Consider the following 15114-nt stretch of genomic DNA (forward strand, 5'->3'; position numbering starts at 1 on the left):
CTGGTTACCTGTCATTAGGCCGGAATGGAGTACTTTTCGGGGAGCTACAGGGGAGCATTCCCTGGGTAGGATGAGCAGTTGCCAGTAAATACCGCTGGCAGGATACAAAGGAGCGCGCCATGACAAATGACGCACTGAGTGGCAGCCCAGTCACGTGTGATGAACCGACAACAATGTCAGCCAATTCGGGGTGTATCACCCAGAAACAGCCCCCCAAAAAAAGAAAGAAATGGAAGCCCCAAGCCTAAGCCATTGTTTCCCAGACACTTATACGAGCAGCGGATATCGATGGCAGGACCAAAAGGACTCGCCGTGGCAGCTGTCAGGCGCTTGGGAGGCCCCCGTTCAGGTTCATTTCGTGATCTCATCAAACGAGCAGCGACAACTGATGACTAAATAATTTCTTCCCATCCCAAGGCATATGGTTTGCTCACCGATAAATAAATACATGCGTTCGCAAGAAGGGAAAATGATTTATGCAAATTGAAAGCACTGCCAAAGCGATCATATAACCTGAGTCAGAACATCATAACCCCAATGTGGCAGTCAAAATAAATTGTAATACATTATGACCTCCAGTGGCTTACCGCGGGGATGCCTTTGTTTCTGCAAGGCTGGCAGATTAATCCCCGCCTAATGGCATTACGAAATTGGCACGAAAAACACACTTTTGAGCAGCATTTCCATGCCGACACGCGCTTCCCCGAAATTTTCCGCCACATTTTCTGGGGATTTGGGCAAGTGAAATTAAGGCTTTTCGTGGCTGCCAAAATAATTGAATTAATTCGTATATTAACTATCATGCACGCGTGCCTCTCTCAACTCGTGTGTGAACTATTTCTCAGAGTTAAACCAATAAACTTTGTCCCAGTTTGGGTGGTCTGTAATCCGGGAAAAGTGCATAATTTGCCCTAGAAAGTTCGGGGGCTGCCGCTTCCTGTTCTCGAGGTGATTTTTTTGGTGGTCATGGAATTCGAGTTGGATTCTGGGCCATAGGGAGCATATATGCCAAGGCTATGGGGAACCGGCGACTGGCAAAAGTTTGTCACTGTTTCGAAAATCTTTCTCCCGACTTTTATGTAAAGCGTGTCTGTTTTTTGTACGCCAGTTCCCCAGGCAGCTTAAAAAGTGACTTGGCACAGGTGAGGCGGTCTCCTTAGCCGTCATTAGCTGCGGATGCCTCGCTGATTACGGCGAGCCTGGAGAAGATAAACAAGATTCCCCCAAATATTGGGCCTGGGTCCACGTCGTACACGTGCCAACGACTAATGTGCTGCTAGAGTGTGCCGCATAAATAATGGAGTTTACGAGCGGTGGCACGAAGGGCCACCCCAGCATCCCAATACCGATGCCGAAACCAAATTGGCACAGATTCGGTTTGTATCACATGGCTGACAGTGAGGTCCACTGACCCAAATCAAAATTTTGCATTGCACACATTAACTTTGCCCCCGAATGACCGCAATTCAATAAAGAACACACCGAGTCACGGACGTATAATACCAAACTTATTAGCCAAGTTAAAACTTTGGGTTCGCCTCACTTTGGACCCACTGTACGGTGTGTTCCTTTATTTTTCGGGGGAAAATGTCGAACAAATTGATTTTCAGCTAGCTTTTGGACGGTGGCGTCCAGCTTTTCGCCGGCTGCGGCTGAAAATGTGGCCGGGATCCACTTGAGGCGGTCGGCCCGAGGCCGGAAAATTGTCGCACAGCCCCTCATGATTTTCCCTACGCTTTCCCCAAACTTTTTTCTTCCCCGAGACGATGCTCATTTTGAAAAGTATTCGAGAGCATTTTTTATGTTGCTTCGACGTGGGCTCTTGCCGGCTCCTTCTTTTCCCGTCTTTTTCCTACGGTTTTCTCTCGGTTTCCCGGTTTTGCCAGCTTTACCGAGTGCTTCGAACTACTTTATTTGGACATCTGGCTGTTTGAAGTGCCGGCTCTTGGTTGCCGTTTTGACGGAGAGGCTTTAAAGCAGAGCAAGCATTTTGGGGGACACATGCCAGGGCGGAAGCACAAAGTCCCCTCTGCTGGAATGCCTCAAATTGCAGTCCTCGGGGAGGAGCTTTAAGAATGCCAAGTATAATAAGTATCTTGTAATAAGAAAGTTTATGTGCTGAATGGCTCGTAGGCATACGATACGGACAGCGTTGGATCTTCATATATTATATAACAAAATTTGGTAATAAATTGCATAAGAAATCAACGAAAGTATTTCTAAAAATCGACTGCCTCTTTGGCTAACTTTTCCTGAATTTACTGAAATACTCTTAGAATTTTAAAGAATTTGGATATTTTCTTTAATTACCTTAGGGGGGACCAAAATTCCTAATACTTCAAAGGCAATCCCATCATTCCATTGTCAATTAAAGCTGGTAACTTTGTTATTCGTAAATTCCCCCAGTTAGTTAGTAAATCTTTCACTTCACATTCATAGTTTTCCACGAAGCCCCTGTGCATTCATCGAAATTCCTAGAATTTACACAATTAAATTTGCTTCCCTATGATTTCAATATTCGCATATTTGATGAACAATCAAAATCATTTATTATTCATATAACATTATTGGTTTCCTATATTTTGGGCTCTGGTAAACAAGTGAATGCTTCAATTCGTAATTTACCCTTTATGCTAAATTCCAGCAAAACAATGGGGCTTAGTCAGTTATGTTGTCAATTGGTCGAGTTCAATTTTACACGAGTATTTTAAACAAATTTGTAACTTTTGTAAACTTAAAAAACAAGTTTTTTCGTGTGTGACATGTTTTTTGTTCCACACGAGAAATATGCAATTAAAATGCGTATAGCTCAACGCCATCGGGCTTTTTAAAAGCCAAACTCAATTAAGTGTGTATATGGGTGTTATGACTGTTTTCGAGCCCATGAAAACATTTGCCAGAATTACTTGTGAAGCGCTAATTAAACATTTTTACGAGCGCCGAATAAAAGGGCCATAAACGCATGCAAATATATATATTTGTGCGTCAGAGTGCGTGCCCAGATTCCAAGTGACTAATTGTGCCCAGATGCGGATATTTTGATATTTCTGGTCCCCGCTGTGGAACGTGGCAATGCTAATCTGGATTTGGATGCACGGGTGGCCACTGAACTCGGCTGTCATTCAACTCTGGTTGGTCCACCACGTCCAGGCTATTGACAATCTAGTAGCCATAATTTCTGTCTGGGCCTGGCTGAAGTCCCGACCCTCTGACACTTGAAACAAAAGAAAAGGGTTACCATTTCACTCGCCATCTCCCTAGCAACTAAGCAGAACCCAAAGATACAAAGCACTTGCCATGATTCTATTAAATAGCCACAGCCAGGCATTCCAATAAATCTCGAGGAATTTCAATACTGTTAAATAGCCAAATTCCTTAAGCAGTTAAAGAGATATTGCAAGTATTTGTTCCGGCTAAGTGTTGGAGTCTGCAACACCTTTTCTTTATTGATCTTATTAAGAAAATTCAATTTCCTGGGGCCAAGAAAAGAAAAGCCAATAGTCATTTACTCACTCAGATATTCTGATGTTTCTGAAAGTGCAAATAATACACTTAAGACGTCGCCCGGAAATATGAAAGGTGGCCGTTCAAAAGTCGCACTCGGCCCATCCATCAGATATAAAGATATAAAGCTGCTGTTGTTCAAGCACTGCGCTCGTGCTATGAGTGTTTTTATTGATTTAATCAAATAAACAGCAGCTCTGGGGGGCAAAACGCGCAGCCAAGAAAGTGATCCTGACTGCTTCTGACAGCCAGTCGGTGTTTCCGGGCAGAGCCTGCAAATGAAACTGGCTTCCAGGAGGTGGAGGCGCAGCAGGCAACCTGCGGCCTGGCTCCTCAGCAGGTGCGGCTTTGGTCTAGTCGCGGGATAAGTCTGAAAAGGGGGTCCCCGTACCCGAACCTACACCCAATCCCAATCCCAATCCCCAGCCAGAACCCGAGAACATTGTGCGATTGGCGTGTCAAAAGCCATGCAAACAAGGAGCGGGACAAGCTGCAAATTGTTCGACACAAAGGAAACAAAGAAGCGTCGTCCTCATAAAGGCGTTCGCACGGGAAGTTTCCGTTTTGAGGGTCGTAAAAGGAATGGTGTATTTAAAGGCGCTGCCATCAGGCATTCGGTATAATTAAATTTGAATTTTCTCCTTCCCCTCCTTTCTTCCGGCAGCCATAACAATTAGTTGAATTCCGCCAACGCCACTTGAATGAAATCACACTGCGAACCGATTAATTATGCGCCTGGTTGTCCAGCCGACTTGAGGGCTTCACTAATATGGAACAATTATTAAATGTCTCGAGTGACGAATGCCTCCAATTAGGTCGAATTAATAAGCGGCGCCGGTCATGTGTACTAATTAAGCTAAGCGCCCTAACCGTTGTGCCATTATTCCGCCGAATGCCACTGTTGAATGCCGCCTTTGTGCAGGACCCCCGGACTACGGGATACTCGTATGCACAATAGATATACCATACCAAACATATATCTTTTACCACACCGAATACCATTGGCATAAATGGACCGGCTAATGGTGGGGACACTCCCACGCAGTCCAGTGAAAAGCGGCATGAATACCAAATTATCCGCCATCCTGGCAGGACGATTTCAGGCATTTGCTTCAGAGCCCGCATTTGAAGCCCCGACTGTCCTGGCTCTGTATGCATCACGTGCTGCCCAATGTGGCAGAAACTAACGCCGTACTGGGGCTGTGGATATCCCCGGAGATAATGTCAAAGGGAGTTGAACGCAAAATGAACCGCAACCAAATGACTGAGGCTAAATCGCCAGCTGGCGAGTCAAAAGTATCCTTGGAGACCAGGCACTCGGCAGACAGGCCCGCCGAGTGCGAATAGAATTTTATCTAATACCAAATAGTGAGTGCAGATGCCTAAAATATGCGATTTAGAGATTCACATTAAAAACATCAGCTTGAAATGCTGCACTTGTTTATTTAATGCATAAATCAGTTCATTAAAATGAATATATGTTTAGTTACAAATTTTATGAGGGACTGCTTAAAAATAAAGAGCAAAATACAACATTTTTGAATAAAATTAGGATAGCAATATTTAAAATTATTTAAAAACCATTAGTATTAATTTTTGAAAGCTTAAGATATTATTTAATTAAAATTTCATTAAAATTCGTTTTTTATTATTTGTTGTTTTAATATTTAAGAAAAATGTGCACTCCTTGTTAACATTAGCTTAGGCTTTAAAAATAGCCTATTGTCCTGCCCAAAATTCTGTGTAATTTATTTCACCGTGCAGAGTTGTTGACACAAACATTTGGCGGATAAGCCCTGAACCCTATACACGATGTCAGTTGTACAAGTTCGATGGGAGAAAGGAAACGCCGCGTCAGCAGGATTTTCTCCTTTCGCAGGACGAGCCGGGAGCCTCCTCTAATGCGCTTAAAAATGTGGCTGCTCGACGCAAAAGCGTCAACGGTCAATTCGAGCAATGTACTATATATACAACACAAAGGAAATCGGTAATAGCATCACCTTTTTTTTGGCTGGCCTCCTGAGCGTGGCTTAGCCTGTCATCGCCTGCCAAAGTCCAGTATTAGGCCCTGCCCCGAGGACCTCGCAGGTGTTTGGGTCTCAAACTGATACACAAATATTGCCGAACACCAGGCCCAAGCCGATTTTCTTTTTAAACAACTTAAGGGACAAGCCGAAAAGCCTTTACATAGATAAACAGAAACTTTGCCCCCAAATGTGATGGAACCTTTGCCCACTCCAAAAGGAAAGTTAATCTACTACACGTTTCCATCAAGGCGACACTTTAGAACAAAATAGCCGCAGGATCAGGACACGAGTTCTACAAATCGGCAGGTAACGCAATTCACAAAACACTTAACTTCGACCAGGCCGAGTTTCGAAATCAAACAGAGTGGCTGGAGGTTGGGGTACAATCAAAATCAATACACTTGGCAAATTGCTGATACATTAAGTATACGCCGTGCGGCCACGTCCATTACGCACAGTCAATTGGTCTACGCCCCGACACTTGGGGCCTTCCGGACTATCCGGTTGGAGTAGTCGTACTATTCTAGCCAAAACAGCTTAATCAACAGGCACAAATCGAAAGGTGTTCGGGACCAAATTAGGGTAAAACGTGGTGGAAGGATTCGGTTCTGGTGGGGAAGGTGTAAAGGTGACTGGGGGAAACCCACCGTCATCGAGGGCAATGTGCGAAAAGCAAAACACGCGCTGCCGATTCAGTGTTTTATGCCAGCGGTATGGCAGCATCATTAGGATTATAAATCACCCGACCAGGCAAAAGTCCCGATTAAACGAGTGTTTGCCCAATGGAGGGCGGCGAATTGATGGGGCGCCCGGCCCAGGCAAAGCACCTGCAAAGGCGTTAAATCAAAACACGGAAAACGTATACTTAAAATAATAAAGCAGGGTGAACCCATGAATTGAAAGGCACTGCCTCAATGCTGAGTATATTTATCGTTACAAGAGCAGGTGTTCTTCATGCCAAACTAGCTCCTCTGGGGCACGTTCATAAGTGGCTGGCAGCCTATTGATTTTGGGCTGGCCTAAACACAGGGCAAACAGGCCGAGAACAAGGACATGCTAACAAGTGCCAGACGCAGACACCTGTGGGTGGAGGGGCTGCCCACAGAGGATGCCCGATGGCCAGTGTAAACAATCCGATGGAATCTCACAAACAGGCAGGTACATCACAGCCCAAACACAATGAGATGAAGCCAGGGAATCGCACGGAAACATCAAACAAATGTGGGCAAATGGGTGTCGCATGAATATGCTGAATGTCAAAAGGTTGAGAGCTGGCAGAGGCATGGGTTTTCCACCTCCACCTGTTTTTTGTTTTCCACTTCCAGTTCAAGGAACCTAAGTTATTTACCCGTAAGTGTCACCGAGTTCCCGCCTGAGGTAAACAAGTAATCAAGAGTCACGACAGCCAGGTGCAAAATGTCTAATCACCGCTGATACAATCGTTTAAGAGCCCGCTAATGGAGTTGATCACTCAGAGGTGTCTGTCGTGGCAATTGATTTCTTCTGTTTTGGCTGGAAAACACTTGAATATTCAAGTGAAATCGCTTCGCTGGCGCACACAGCCACTAAATTAATTATGTGTCCTCAGTCAGCCAGTTGAAGTGGGGCCCCAAAAAAGTATGCTATGATTTTTCAACCGCGCCTCAGGCTAATTTGCTTGGCACAATAAATAAAGGCAAACGGGTTAAGAAACTCATTCGTTGAGCAAAACAACAAGCCGCAAAACATTTATTTTACCACTGGTAGCAGGTGAGTCACCTGTTTTCGTGGAAAATGCCAGCCAGTCGAAGGGAAACGTCTGCCAGGCAGCGGTTTATTTACATTACTTCTGTGCGAATTGTTGTTCTTTTCAAGCGATTTCAACGTTTTCCCACTCGACAGATTCGCTGTGACCCTTATGAACTCCCAAGGGTTTTTTTCGCCAAACTCAGGAGTGCAGCAGCTTTGGGAAGCTAAACTCAGGTAAAAGTTGCCGCATTTTTCACTTGTTAGGCTTGGTGTTTTATATAACAACTTGTTAACCTTCCTCATATAAAGCTCTGCAGATCAAAGCAAAAAAATAAGAGGATTTACTCGGAAATACTTAAGTTGGTGGAGAAAGTCATACAGCTTACACAAATTAATTGGCTTTCATTAAAAAAAGTAGTTCTGTTTATTATTTTTTTAAGCACAACTTAAGAGCAGCTTAAAACGAGGTTTTAACTAAATCCTCTGAGTAAAGTAATTAAAAAAATATATAACCTGTATTTACCACTTAAAAACTCATTAAAAATTAAATAAAGGTTTATTTACAAAAAAAGGCAACAATACAAAAAAGCGTTTGTTGAGTTTAATTATCCCTAATTAAAGTAAAAGCTTGCTTCCAAGGCTTAAGGATTATGCAAAACAATTAGCACAATGAATTTGTTGTATATAAACAAAAAGGGTTAAGCATCAAATGCATCCAACTAAAGTTAACTATACAGCTTGCATGATTTAACCAAGCTTTAAATCGCTTAAACTACCCACAAAAGTTGGCTTATGGCTGTGAATATGCTCGAAACAAAGCCAAACACTTCGGTGGGGCTGGGAGCACATGTTGCGGTCCTCATCCCAAATTCGAATCGTTGGGCACCGCAAATTGTGATTAGCAGAGCCAATTAGACAGGAGCATAAATAAAACAGCAGGACGAAGGAACTCCGAGGACAACTGGGAATGGCCACAGCCGCAGCCACATCCTCAGCCACCGAAAGTAACGATAACAACAGGAGGAGCAACAGTACGATAATACATTTAATGCAGCGATTTAATTAATGGAATGTACGCCGGCCCACCAGTCGGCTACGTGATTTATGGGCGCCGCTTAATTATTAAGAAGTTATGCAGAGTTTAAACATTTATTGCAAACAAAACGGCGACAAGGCTGTGCATACAAAGTGGCTTAGCGGGTGGATTCCGGTGGGCCATTGCCACGGTGATCCAGCGAACCCGCTCCGCTGTCACATTTCACCCATTGGGTATCGCCTATTGGGGCTTTATGGTTTTCGGCGAGTGTTTCGGTATTTTGGCAGTCCCAAAAGTCTGGCTTTTTATGAACCTGGCCAGTCATAAATATTTTACGCCTTATAAAAACTCCTGGCCAACCCAACACTGCGGCCAACTGGCGGAGTGACTTTAAGCTACTTTCGGTAATTAGTGGCATTTAGTTAAAAAGGCCATAAATACCTTGACCATGATTTATGTGCCGCTCGCTCTGCGTCATATTGCCAGGCTAATTAGTAATAAAAATCAACCCCCCGAGAGTGGCATTGCAATAAATTAAAATGCCGCCGGATTTCCCTGATTCGATAGGGATACAACCGATTTAGAAGATCGCACAAGGTCAAGTGCTGCCCAATTGCAGTTAGCCAAGAAGCCAAGTGATTATGGCGGGCATTCACATTTTCACCGTCAGTTTGGCTCAAGAGTTGCGGAAATGTGAAGTTAAGACTTTCCCATTAGGGTCCTTCGCAGCGGAAATTATTATTACGGCTGGTCGACCCGAAAAACGGAGCAACACGGCAGCACTTTAGCGGACGGACAGCCTAATCCGTGGCTGCCAGCGGTAATTAATTTACATTATTATCATAACAAACTGGTCGAGCAGCATGAGCCTCGTCCACCTTATGTACATTATCGAGCGTATGGGCGCCCCAAGGTCCCTGGCTTCTGGTACTTGGAAACATCTTTATTAACGCCGACCGATTCAATTAAGTCGCAGGAAATGTACATATAATTTCGCCCTTGTTTGGGGAGCCCTTCCCAAGGTCACTCTCCCTCGAGTTTGGGGTAATTCCTTTAGGTTTCAGTCGACCGACCCAGCTTAAAGTCTAATCCACATATAATTAGAGTTTTCAGCAGAGAGCCATGATTTATGCATCACTACTTTAATACGTAAATGGAAATATCCACATAATGTGGGAGTGTGAGCGTGTGTTTTCCCAGAAGTTTTCGCACATCTGAGGCCCCATGCTCAAATAATCTTTACCGAATAGTTACCCCTTTGGACTCATTAGCACATCATCATCAGCCAGCACAAGGTTCCGTGCGGGCCTGAGCAAAGCAAGGGCTTTAATTGGGCTAATGAAAACTATACCTTAAAGCATGTCCATAAAGCTAGGCTGAAATACATGCACAAAAAAAAAAAACGAAATAAATTTAAGAAAAAGTCACTTAATTTAATAAAAAAACAAAAAAATTTAAAAGCCCTGGTATGAATTCATAAAATATGAATTCAAAAAAATTCGTTCTTAAAGTTAAAGAAAAATTTACTTAGGCAAAGAATAAATGTTCTTAAATCAAGTAAAAATTTTCTTGAATTTGATTTTTATTAATCTAAGAATTTTAGGTTCTTAATAATATATATAGAAATATTCTTAAATCAAGAAAAATATCTCTTAAAGTTAAGGAAAATGTAACTTAATCAAAAAGTAAATGTTCTTAATACTAGTCAAATTTTTACTTGATTTAAGAATTTTTTCTTTTTAATATGAAGACCTTTCCTCTAAGCTTAGGAAAAACTATTCCAAACTACTCCCATAGACTTTTATTAAATTTAATTGAGGCTTTTTTTTAATGTAAGAGTATTTTCTTTCCCTGTAAGCCAAGAAGCGAGAACTGTAGAGGATTACCATGAATATTTCCTTGAACATATTTGTGAATTGAGTGAAAGGAGAAATCATTGCACTGTTCAAACAGAGCCTTTTGAATCTCCAACAACTGACTAAAAGGCTCAGCCACAAAATGCATACAATTGTGTGTATGCCAGCATTCAATAAATCCTCTGTTTGCTTATTGCCAAAGGATGCGGTCAGAGAGGTTCCTGATGAAGAAGACCTTGAAACGCCACAACCCAGCACAAGCACCATGATACCTTGAACAAGGCAAGTGGCTTGCCGCACTCGGGAACTGAATGTATCATCAGAATTTTTCAAATCATGTCAAAGTCCTCTTGTCTGCAGATGGCGCAGATGCGACTGCCGAAAAATAAATGGCACCGAGGGTGGGGGAATTTCGGTTTTCGTGGGAGTGGCGGTTGCGGGCAAGTACGGAGCACTCGCACTCGAGGATAAATAACATGCTAATGCCTCATGTGAGACCGAGTTCCGAGTACGGAGTTCCGAGTCCAAGTCTCCGGTGGATTGAGTGGTTGAGTGGAGCCGCCCCACTTAGAACATCCTGAGCCGTTTTCCTAATTCCAGGACTATCCCGACTCACGCAAACACGACAAATTCCGGTCGTTATAAATAAGCTCGACAATTTATCCTCGCCGGGCCGTCGGTCCCTTTCACTTTTAAGGCCCACACGTGACACTCGATGGGTCGAGTTTGGCGCGAAAGTGTTCCCCCGGGGAAAGTTCGCCGGCACGAGCATTCGATTTCAGGCTTCATTAAAAATGCTTAGTGCTTTATTCACGCATCTGCAGGAACGCGAAATGTGAGTCAAGTCGGCTAAATAAAAAAAGCGATGAGGCCATGACGACTTGATTAATAATGCAAAAAGCTCCCAGTGCCGCAGGACAATTATTGCATTTTGACCCACTGATTTACTTCGCTTGCAGGACATTTTTAAACGCCCCGAAAAACTTTTTGCTCACATAATGGGAATATTAAACAAAACGGAAACAATGTTGAGTAGCCAACTTTTTTTTAGGTGGCGCAGCATTCGCTATATTGCTTTTTTCCGAGAGTCACTTTAGGGCATCTTTGGGATCAGGACCGCAGACGAGTGTCCTGTGACCTATGTTTTCCTCTCGTTTTTTTTTCTCCTACTTCATGCAAATTTATTTTAGACAACGGTCGTGGGTCGCGGCAATAAAATATTTATTATATACTTAGTCAAATTTTTCCATTCGCCGCGTGGCTTACATATACGCCAGCGTTTTGGCCGTAAACGAAATCGTTTAAGAGTTCTGGTTCAATGAAATTTGCCAAGTCAGTGGCTGCCAATTAAAAGCAGCCCAACAACTTTTCGTGAAAACTTTCGCGCCTTTTCAAAAGTCATTGGCAGTATTTATTTGCGTTTTCCCCTCCAACTTTTCGGTGGCAATGCCTTGTTTAATTAAAAAGTGGAACCGAAAACATTGCACATACGCCGTGTTGTGCCTTCCTGTTGGCAGGGCGGAACTTTAAAAGTCTCCTCGACTTTGAGCGCGCGTTTCCATTGGCTTTTCACCCCGTGCTTTTGGTGCGTGATAATTTTATGCAATTGCGGTCACATTAATGGCTCGCTTTCGGTTTGATTTAGGACTCGAGTGCGTGGCATGGAATTTGCAATTACACCGCCTGGTGGCCCGCCCACTTCCGGTGGACCCCTACGCTGGGCCGCTGACAGCTCAACTGCCTTTACGGCGGGCACGTGTTGTTGGTGCGTGTGATTTATGCTTTATGGGTCCCGATTCCGATCCCTATCCGCATTCAGATCCCGATCCTGCCCCCAGAAGTAGGCAACACTCCATGGCAGGATGTGCGTGCTGCCAGTTTTTAATTGCTTTCCCGTTGGCGGGCCCACAGCTGAATTATTGATGTAGGTCAGAGAGCACCGGGTGGCGCCGGAAATAGCCTGACAACTGGAAGTAAGGCCTCCAACCGGAAGTGCAAGCGGTGCAGAATAAGATGTGACTTTGGCAATACTTGGCTCATTTGAGTAGTCATGAATAGTAAAGCCTTTTACGTTTTTTTTTGGCGACTTTAACCTTGTAACTAACCCTTTATCCTTATCTAAAAATAAATGCTTGATTTCTTAATTACTGAATAAAGGTGTAATTTAATTCATTTTCCTAAGCCTTTGCATGCTTTTTTTTACCTTAACAAAGTGAAATGCAAGAAAAGCACTGAACCAGAAACCTTTAATTTCCCAGAATCCAGCATTCTTAGGTTTCAATTAAGTTAAATTAAACATAAGCTTTTAAACAAAAGCAAATATTACTCAGATTTCAATAAATCGCCATAAAGCAAAATATTTGCCAGCCTTTTCGCCTCTTGTAACAATCGAAAACAGTAGAATTTTTAATTGACTTTGCAGATTTCGGCTTTTATTGAAATTCAACAAGGAAAATCCGTTTACAATTGGTTAAATGGCAAAAGGCTTATCAAACAGACGGCAAATTTAATGTCATTAACTTGAGGCTAAAATCTGTCATTACGGCATTAATAACTTTCAAAAGCGGCTTATCGAGCAAATTGCCAACAATAGGAAAAGTCGAGCGACAGACATTCTTGGGCTACTTACAATGGATTGCCGGAAAAGCGGCTCAGTACTCAAAGTTCTGTTCTGCAAAATCAAAGAAAGTGGAATAGGCAGTACAATATGTCGAGGGAAAGTTATGGCCTTGGCCATTTAACAAGGAAACGTGTAATTTCAAGCCGATAATCAATGAATCAGCTGCATATAAGATGCCGACAAGGAGCAACTTTTTCATTTGAAAGTAATGAAAGACATTCTGCTGCGAAAGTACAAAGTAACAAATAAGAAATTTCCCCGCCCCGCCGAATGTTCATCTGCACCACACATTCAATTTGAGAGCCAACGAAAATGTGATAAGATTTATGGAGCCTTTTTGAGGAAGGGTGGGTGGGTGTTGGGCGCTCCACAAGGAGTGGCACTGCTGTTTTGCAAGCGTGAATCTCATAAAACAGACAGTGACAGCAACATCGCGCTGAGCGCGGCAACGTCAACGCCGTTTTACACATAACACACAGCAAGTACCACAGACAGCAGGAACTGCGCACAGCCGCGAACACTGGGAATAAAGTCCTTCTAGGACATCAAAACATGGAAAATGGAAGGAAAAGGGTTGAGCAGCCCATAAATTAAAGAGAGTTGGCACAGAAAGCCAGCTAGGCGCTCCTTCATTTACCTTAGAAGCTGCCTCTACAGATATGTTTCTGAAAATCTTCAATACAACTCTTAGGTTCTGTATCCGGAAACAAGTATTTAAAAAAATATTTAACTGATGGTAATTTTAAATATTACATTTTACGCGACTAAGCTAAAAATACAGTCGTTGGCAACTTATTGTATACCTCTACCCCTAAAAATATTTTTCATTATAAATCAATACAAACCTTAAATTTAATTAAATTTCCAATAATTTTTTCTCAATGGATGTGCGCTCCTTTAAATAAAAAGCAACTACAAGTCAGGGTTTTCATGGAAACTCTTCTTCCGCTGTCACAATCAGCACCGGAGTTCCGTAACGGGCGAAATTGTATAAATTTGTTCGGAAATGAACTTGGAATAGTTCGAGGAACACGGGTCCTGCATGAGCCATCTCCATCACTCGACATCCTGCCGATGTGTGGGATGTACCCCCCTGGAGGAGGAGGCCCATTGCCGAGCTGCGGCCAAGAGGCGACTTATTAAGAGGCCGCAATGTGTTGACAGGGCCGGGCAATCAAATAACAAAGTTTTACTCCGCGTGACATCTGCCCTCCTTTCTCGCCCCACTGAACATTAGTTTTGATGAACGAGGTCGTATGTTACGGAGGGGCCACATCCGTCACGGCACCACCACCACGGCAGCGTTAACTGCAGCACGTAAAGTGCTTAATCGGCTGGCAAGGAGATGAGATGAGTGGAGTTCTGTTACCAGGATCCGGTATCCTGGAGTTCTGAATCCTGAGTCGCACATACGCACGAGTTAATTTGTTGTTCTCTCAAAACGCCTAATTGATTAAGACAACGCACAAGCGGAGGTAAATTACTAGTGGCTTTAAAAGGAGATGTTGTTTCTCCTAGAACAACTTTAAATCACTCACTGGGATGGAACAAACTAAGGTAAACCCAGGTAAAATGAATACGACAAAAACTCTTTATTGCTTGTGAAATCCATGTTTCCCTGCACTTTTCCTAACAAAGCAAAAATAAATAAATACGAGAACAAATCTTTATTGCTTGTGAAATCCATGTTCCCCTGCACTTTTCATAACACAGCAAGAAATAACCTTGCAGCACAAAAGTTGACTTGCCTCTGGTAAACTTAATTGCCACTCCTGGCAGCCTGGTGAATGTTTTTGGCTGAGGCTAACAAGCTGAAAAAGTAAAGTGTAAACTGCTTTTAAACAAAAACGTGAAAGAAATGCCTGCAGCTGAAGCGTCAGCTTACTTTGCCTGCAAAAGAAACACCGACAAAATTAAGAGACCGCCCGGCAAAAAGTAACGACAAACTTTCATAAATTCCTACCGATTAGAGCTTGTCAACCCAAAAGCTTCTAGGGGATGGATGAGAAAAAGGGGGATTTATAAAGAAAAGTTTGTAGTAGAACGAGGGACTTTTTCGCAAGACACATTTACCTGCACTTAGAGCGAAAATAAGGCTTTTCGTTTGCAATATTCATGGCGAGACAGACGGAAATAGCTGGATAATCCAAGCGGATGCGAGGAATATACAAAAAATAGTTCCATTCTAAGGAATAAGTCTGTGCTCTCCTTTTGACAAATGGAAAGAATGTGGCAAACTCGAGTGGAAAAGTGTTTTATATACGATTTGTGGTGGCTACAAAAAAGATAAACGCATCGGAAGGTTATTATTCAAGGCACTAGTTAGCCAGGGGCAAGCGAAAA

The 15114-nt window shown here is 43.0% G+C and overlaps 1 long non-coding RNA gene across 1 annotated transcript; it reads left to right on the plus strand.

Annotated features, from left to right (window-relative positions):
- Positions 1-572, plus strand: LOC127010836 (uncharacterized). Its single transcript, XR_007763656.1, has 2 exons — positions 1-349; positions 418-572. It is a non-coding gene; the product is annotated as an uncharacterized LOC127010836 (long non-coding RNA).
- Positions 573-15114: the final 14542 nt, after the last annotated feature.

The sequence above is a fragment of the Drosophila biarmipes genome, chromosome 3L (genome assembly GCF_025231255.1).
Source record: "Drosophila biarmipes strain raj3 chromosome 3L, RU_DBia_V1.1, whole genome shotgun sequence".
NCBI classification, from domain to species: domain Eukaryota; kingdom Metazoa; phylum Arthropoda; class Insecta; order Diptera; family Drosophilidae; genus Drosophila; species Drosophila biarmipes.